Raw genomic sequence first — 7,737 nt, forward strand, 5'->3', positions numbered from 1 at the left:
TGGCTATACTCACAGACTTATTTTATATTTTATTTTGAAACAGGGTCTCACTAAGTTGCTGAGAGCCTCACTAAGTAGCTGAGGCTGGCTTTGAACCTGTGTGATCCTTCTGACTCAGCCTCCCAAACGCTGGGATTACAAGCATGTGCCACCATGCCTGGCTTTTATTATTTATTTTGAAACAGGGTCTCACTGAGTTGCAAAGGGCCTCACTAGGTAGCTGAGGTTGTCCTTGAATCTCGATCCTCCTGTCTCAGCCTCCCAAATGCTGGGATTACAAGGTTGTGCCACCATGCCCGGATTTCATTTCTCTTTTCATGCAGAGAATAATTGGGCACAATGACTGCAGCTAGCGCCTTTGAAGAAGTTTTCTTCACAGATGTCTTTCAGTTCTACTCTTCGGTAGGGAAATAAGATAGCAATTTACTTTTGGTTTGCTCCTATACATCAAGCTGAAAACCATTACTTGATATTTTCCCTCCTTTGATGCTGGGTTATAAGTATCTTCTAAGGGACAAGCACCCGTGACTAGGCCACTGATATCACAGCTCACTTGTGCATTACTTCCACGCATGGACCAAATCCCATGAGTAACACTTCCATTAAACAAAGAATCCCTGCTAAGCCACCCAAGTTCATGATTTGGTGGGTCTTATGGAACCCATTTTATGATAGGTATATCTGGCCACATGATCACTTGTTGTCCCATGACCAAATGTTCCATTGCTACCAGGACTCAGTAGCATGAAGTATCTATTTTCAGTGTATATTTCTGCTACAGGTGACATGCTTTTACTCTCTATGGATCTTGTGTTATGATTTTCCTTTTATGGCTATCCCTTAATTCCACAAGACATCTGTAGTTACTTCTAATACAGTTGTTTTCAACTGCTAGTGATTTGACACCCCAGAGTGCATTTGTCAATGTCTGAAGAAATTTTGGGTTGTCACAAGTGAAAAGAGGGGTTGCTATAGGCTTCTAGTGGCATCTTCTAAATATTCTGCAGTGTTCAGTACAGCTATCTCTCCCTCTGACAAAATTATCCAGCCTATATGAAAATAGTACTGAGTTTGATGAGGCCCTCAAAAAGCAACTTAGTGAAACCCTGTTTCAAAATAAAGAATAAAATATGATTGGAGGAGTAGCTAGAGGTAGAACGCCTTGTGATTCAATACCCACTACTACAAAAAAGTACTGAGCTTGAGATATCCTGCTCTAGCACTGTGCCTTGATTAAAAACACTTGCCCACATTGTAGAGCTTATTATATGATTTTTCTAAACATGTTGCATTTTTTTTGTTCTGTCAATTTTTGGTGTCACTTTACTTATAAAGTGAAAGTTAGTAAGCACTGTCTCTATGATCTAAGAAAACCTACAAGATGTAAGTTTTAGCCAGGCATGATGACACATGTCTGCAATCCCAGTACTTGGGAGGCTGAGACAGTAGGATCATAGGTTTGAGGACAGCCTCAGTAACTTAGCAAGACTCTCAGATATCTTGTGAGACACACACATACACACACCATAGTGAGTTTAGTGAATAGTTGCAAGAGGCAATAGTTTATTCTCCCTTTTAGAGAAAGGCTCTGGCATGTTATAGACTACTGGATTCTTAGGAAGTTCACTGATTTTGCTGGGCCCTGGATCTTTGTAGAATTTTTGCATCCATCTTCTACAGCTCATTTATCTTTTTATTTTTAAGTCATGCAATTTAGTCATACATCCTAATGGGGTAAAAGATGGTAGAGGCATACATGCACACATCACTCATTTAGCCCTACATGCTACTTCTTATATACATGCTCAGCTTACATAATATAATCAGAATAGTAGACCATACAGTGTTCTGAAGAAAGTCCCTATGGAGTAGTTATGACAGGGTTTCACAAGTCAACATCTGGGACAAGTTAGTAAATGCTTATAGTCATTTGTCCCATATGCAGGCAAACGCTTTCAGCTTAACATATTAGATAGTAATGGTAAAGCTGGGCGTGGTGGCGCACGCTTGTAATCCCCGCGCTTGGGAGGCTGAGACAGGAGGATCGCACAGGTTCGAAGCCAGCCTCAGCTACTTAGTGAGGCTCTCAGGAACTTAGTGAGACCCTGTTTCCAAATAAAGTATAAAATAGGTCTAGGAGTATAGCCCAGAGGTTCCACCCTCTGGGTTGAACCCAGAAAAAAAAAAAGCCTCTGGGTTCCACCCCCAGTACCACCAATAAATAAATAAAAGAAAAATATTTTCACTGAATGAGTGGCCACATACTAGGTACTCGACACTATATTAATTTACTCTAGCAAAGATGCCACAGTGTCCAAGGCATATGCACATTTTATAGCAATCCAATGTTTTCTGCCAGAATCCATTTGTTTTATATGTCTAACCTAAATTAAATAGGATATGATGGAGTTCACCATCCTTGAATCTTTATATATTTAAGTTAACAACAATGGCTGTCATTTCTCTTAAAGTGCAATGTGGCTCCATTTATTTTCTTGACTGATGTATAAATCTTCTTCAGTTGCTATAACAAAATATGACAGATCAAGTGACTTAAGCAAGAAAAATGTATTTTCTCACAATTCTAGGGCTGAAAGTCTAAGATAGAGGCACGGGCAGGATGGTTTCTGGTGGGACCTCTCTTTTTGGTTCCTAGATGGTTACCACTTTATAGGATGGCCACACTTAGCCTCCTCATAATAACCTTTGACTCGTCTGATTGCAAAATTGAGCAATCTTCATATCAGCTATTCATTTCTTTTAGTTCTAAGAATTCTGTTTTCTTTTAGCCATGTTTATAGTTCTCTGTATATCAGGCTCTCCCATCTGCACTCTGACCTTGACACTCATGACATTATTCCTACTTTGGTTCTCATAATTAAATGCTGGCACCTGGCCTTTATTATTTTGGAATCTTAATCCCATCATCTTGGGGAAGCCTTGTTCAGTAACTGCCTTTTCTATTATCAAACCTTGCCAATAAACAACAGCCTTAATAATGCTCAAGTGCCTTTCACTAGTGGGTTACTTTTCATTTTAGCACCTGGAAAGTTTTATGGGCCTTCCTGAGGTATGGTTGATTTCCTAGCCTTATCCATTTTTATTCTGATATGCCAACTTCTCTGGGTTTTTTGTTGCATCCTCAACAATTTGTCATGGGACAATACTATATCCATTTGTCTAAAAATCATCCTTACCATCTTGTATCCCATTAAAATGTATGACTACAATGCACCAATAAAAATTTAAAAAACAAAAAAATAAAAGTCATCCTTGAAAACAATACCATCTCTCAGAGTATTATTGAATCCTGTATCATAGGAAAAGGCTCTATGTGTTACCTCTCCTGTATTCAACATTATGCACCATTTTTCTTGGCCTAGAACCCTGAGAATCTCTCTCTCTACCTATATTCCGTAATCTTATGTGTGTGCTGTCAGACTACGAAGAGTTTCTGAGAACGATCAGGACTTTGGCTTTTACCCTGAGAGATTGAAATGATATCACGAGGTGTTGAGCAGTGGAACAGACCACCGTGAACAATATGTAAAGGGGAACATTCTTTATAACATGTTGAAACATACTGAAGATACAGCACAGAGGCAGGAAAATTAATTAGAAAATTTGGGGAATAAAAAATGGTAAAAGAGAAATAACTTACACAAGATATTACAATGCAAACAAGTGGTCAGACTTTGGATACATTTTATAAGTAGAACTTGTAGGATTTGCTGAAAGATTTGATAAGGGGTTAAAAAAGAGAGGAGGCTGAGTAATTATGAAAATGAAGGTTCTAAATATTAAACTGGGTGGAGGCTAGACATAAGTAAGATGACAGAATATGACTTTCTAGCACCCATCACTCCTTAGAACAGACATTTAAACAACTGTCCCTAAATGACAATAACTTTACAAGAAACCAACTGAGAGATCATTGCACTTGTGTATAGCAGCAGAGAAACTGGAAAAGTTTGAGCTGAAGAGAATTGAAAGGATAATGTTAAGCCGGGGATGGTGGCGCACGCTTATAATCCCATGGGAGACTGAGACAGGAGGATAGTGTAGGTTCAAAGCCAGCCTCAGCTACTTAGCTCTCAGCAATTTAGTAAGACTCTCTTTCCAAATAAAGTATAAAGAATAGGTCTGGGAGTATAACCCAGAGGTAGAAAAGACCCTGGGTTCCACCCCCAGTACCACACACACAAAAAAGGACAATGTTACATCATACAACATCATCCCTCTCTGACTCTAGGCAGCACAGTGTGGAGAGAGAACTTCCACATGGAGAAAAGAGAGAGAAGTAAGCACCAGACTTTCCCTCAGGTCCCCAAACTCAGCCTGCCCCAGTAAAACCCAACACCAGGTAGACACCACAGCCCAAGACTCCAAGCCAGTACTTATGAGCTGAGCCACTAGGCCTGGCCCACCACCAGATTGACCACAGTGGCCCTAGGATCCTGACCACCTCTAGAACTGCACTGGCTCCATGGCATCAGCCTTCAGGTACATCCAAGCACTCAGATGGCCTTTGTGGTCCTAGTCATGGCCTGTGCATATTTCAGGTTATCCCTGTGGCCCCAAACTCCAGGGCCAGATCAACTTAAATAGTCTTAGAAGGCAGGCGTGGTGGCACATGCTTGTAATCCCCGCAATTGGGAGGCGGAGACAGGAAAATCATGCAGGTTCGAAGCCAGCTGCACTGGCTTAAGAGACCTTGTTTCCAAATAAAAATATAAAAAAATAGGTCTGGGAGTGTAGCCTGGACGTAGAAGGGCTTCCAGGAACCCCAGTACCACCAAAAAAAAAAAGTCTTAGAGCCAGAGCAGCATCCTTTGCCTGAGTCAGCAGTATGACACTCACAGACATAAGCTCCAGGCCTGTTCAGTGCTGAACTGGTCCCTATGACTCCATTTTTTAAACAAGCCACTATGGCTTTATAATCCAGTAGACCCAGTAGATACCAGAGCTAGGCTGGCCTCCATGGACCTGGTCTTCAGCACTAACCCTGTAAACCCTGGTTCCAGGCTAGCCCCAACTGAACAAGGTACCAGGCTTACTTACATGTGGCCCAGGCATATATATATATATGTGTGTGTGTGTGTGTGTGTACAATATAGACATATATATATATACACACACATACATATATATATATACATATATATGCCTCATATCATTCATATCACTCATATCATTCAAAGAGATCAAAGCAGAAACCTTTCACCTTTGTATGGAGATCATGATGTGTTATTTAAAGAAGTTATTCCTTTAGCTCAGCTTTAACGTACTCAATAAAAGAAGGAGAATTCATAATATAGGATAATAAAGAATACTAAGGGGTCATGAAATTTATAAGATAGGCATCAGACAGACACACTAATCTTTTAACAGTTATATAACATTATGCAAATTTCATAATGTCTATTGACTTATTGTACTCTCTTGTAAAATGAGAGACCACAGAGTTCCTTTGAAGATTAGAATAATGTCTGTAAAAGTCTTAGCGTGATGCCTGCAAGATGAATAAAGAGTGGCATTTATGACTTTTCCAGATGAAGGAAATCATGTGTCCTAATATCTAGAGGCAGGAATTCCCACAAACACAGAGGAGACCAAGGGACAGAACAGTGAGTTGCCATAAACAGACCAGCGTAGTTTGAAGTTGAGTATCTAGATGTAATAGGAAACAAATAAATACAGAAAAATGATTCAAATAGGATTGTGGATGGCATTAAATGCCAAAATAAGAAGTTACTGTATAGACTAGAAAGAGACAATAACTCCTTCTGAGTAAAGGAGCAGCTAAATAGAAGCATTGTGTTCAGATAGAAGCCTAACAATGCCATGCTGGATAAGTTGCAGGAAAGCAGAAGAGAAATCGAGAATCAAGTCAGGACATTAGTATAATAACTAAAATGTTAGAAAATAGGAACGAGAGCCAGGTGTGGTAGTGCATGCCTATAATCTCAGTATTTGGGAGGCTGAGACAGGAGAATCATAGGTTTAAGGCCAGCCTCAGCAACTCAGCAAAACTGTTTCAAAATTAAAAAAAAAAAATTAAAATGCTGGAGGCATAGCTCAGGGGTAGAATGCCACTGAATTCAATACCTAGTGCTAATGAGAGAGAGAGAGAGAGAGAGAGAGAGAGAGAGAATAGAAAATAGGGATGTGTGAACAAAATTTAAATATAATGTACCATTACCAAGAACATTATCAATAGGAAGGTAATAGGTGCCGGGCGTGGTAGTGCACACTTGTAATCCCTGCGCTTGGGAGCCTGAGAAAGGAGGATCGCACAGGTTTGAAGCCACCCGCGCTGGCTTAAGAGACCCTGTTTCCAAAAATAAAAAATATAAAATAGGTCTGGGAGTGTAGCCTGGAGGTAGAAGGGCTTCCAGGAACCCCAGTACCACCAAAAAAAAAAAAAAAAGATAATAGATGTTTATGGAAGAAATTCATGAAGTGGAAACTGTGCAGTGAAATAATTTTTTTTTTAAAGTCAGAAAATCTTGAGCTCAGCTCCAGTCTTAGCAAGTTTATGACTTTAATCCTATATTCACTCTCCCCCAGTCTCAGTGAGCTCATTTATAAAATAAAATAATGGTTTTCATAAATTTTTGTGGGCTTTTAATATGATGGAACAGGAAAGCATTTTTTATTCTGATTTGAGATGATGATAGTATAAATAAATAATATTGGGATAAAAACACATTTTTTAAAAAATTGTAAGACTAACATTTTATTTGTTTAATTTGAGATAACAGCAGGATATCCTTGAGAAAATGTAGTATACACTTGAAATTCATTTCCAGTACAAAAGAGAGAAAATTTTTAAATGGAAGATACTACAGAAGTATACATAGAAAGTCAAGGGCTGGGATAAACAAAAAATTTTAAGGTTTGTAAGAATGCAGTCTTTCATCTCTGAGTTCAAACCATGGTGAATTCTATTTAGATCAAGGTGACAGCTTCCTAACCTGTACTCTCAATTCTGCATTCAGTGACCATAATGTAGCTAGATATATTTTCCTAAGCCCCATTCAAATACCTAGAGTTGATTATTGAAAGTTGATATTCTAGCTGGGCATGGGGGTGCACACTTGTAATCCCAGCACTTGGGAGACTAAGACGGGAGGATCATGGTTCACAGACAACCTCAACTACTTAGTGAGGCCCTTTGCAACTCAGTGAGACCCTGTTTCAAAACTAAAAAATTAAAATAGGACTGGAGGTGTAGCTCAGAGGTAGAATGCCCCTAGGTTTCATCTCCAGTACTGAAAAAAAAAAAAGTTATTCTCTGCTTTATGTCTTTAATATGCCCTTTTACTCTCATATCTTACCACATTTCCTGAAGTTATTTGTTGTTTCAGGGTCGCTTTCATCTGTCTTAGCTTCAACAAATATTGCAAAGCCAATTTTTTCCCTGTATGGGCAGTAATGGGGCATGGGAAGAATGTTAAGTCATTGTTATCCTGCATGGCATTTTTGTAGAATGGACATAGACATTACTGCATAATCATTGGTTTAATTGTATTTTATCTGAAACAGATTCCTTTGAAGAGAGTTACCATGATGCAAAGTTAGTGAAATGATTATTTGTACCATCTTATCTCCTTCTTGAGAATTTATCTCTTTTGTCTCTCCTCCCCTACTTCTTGAAAGCTCAGAAGCCTTCAAGCACTTTCTATTTTTCAAATGGTATGCTTTACCCAAATCCTGCCACTAAACAGAACATTA

This window comes from Muscardinus avellanarius (assembly GCF_963383645.1).
Source record: "Muscardinus avellanarius genome assembly, chromosome: 9".
In the NCBI taxonomy this organism is placed as follows: domain Eukaryota; kingdom Metazoa; phylum Chordata; class Mammalia; order Rodentia; family Gliridae; genus Muscardinus; species Muscardinus avellanarius.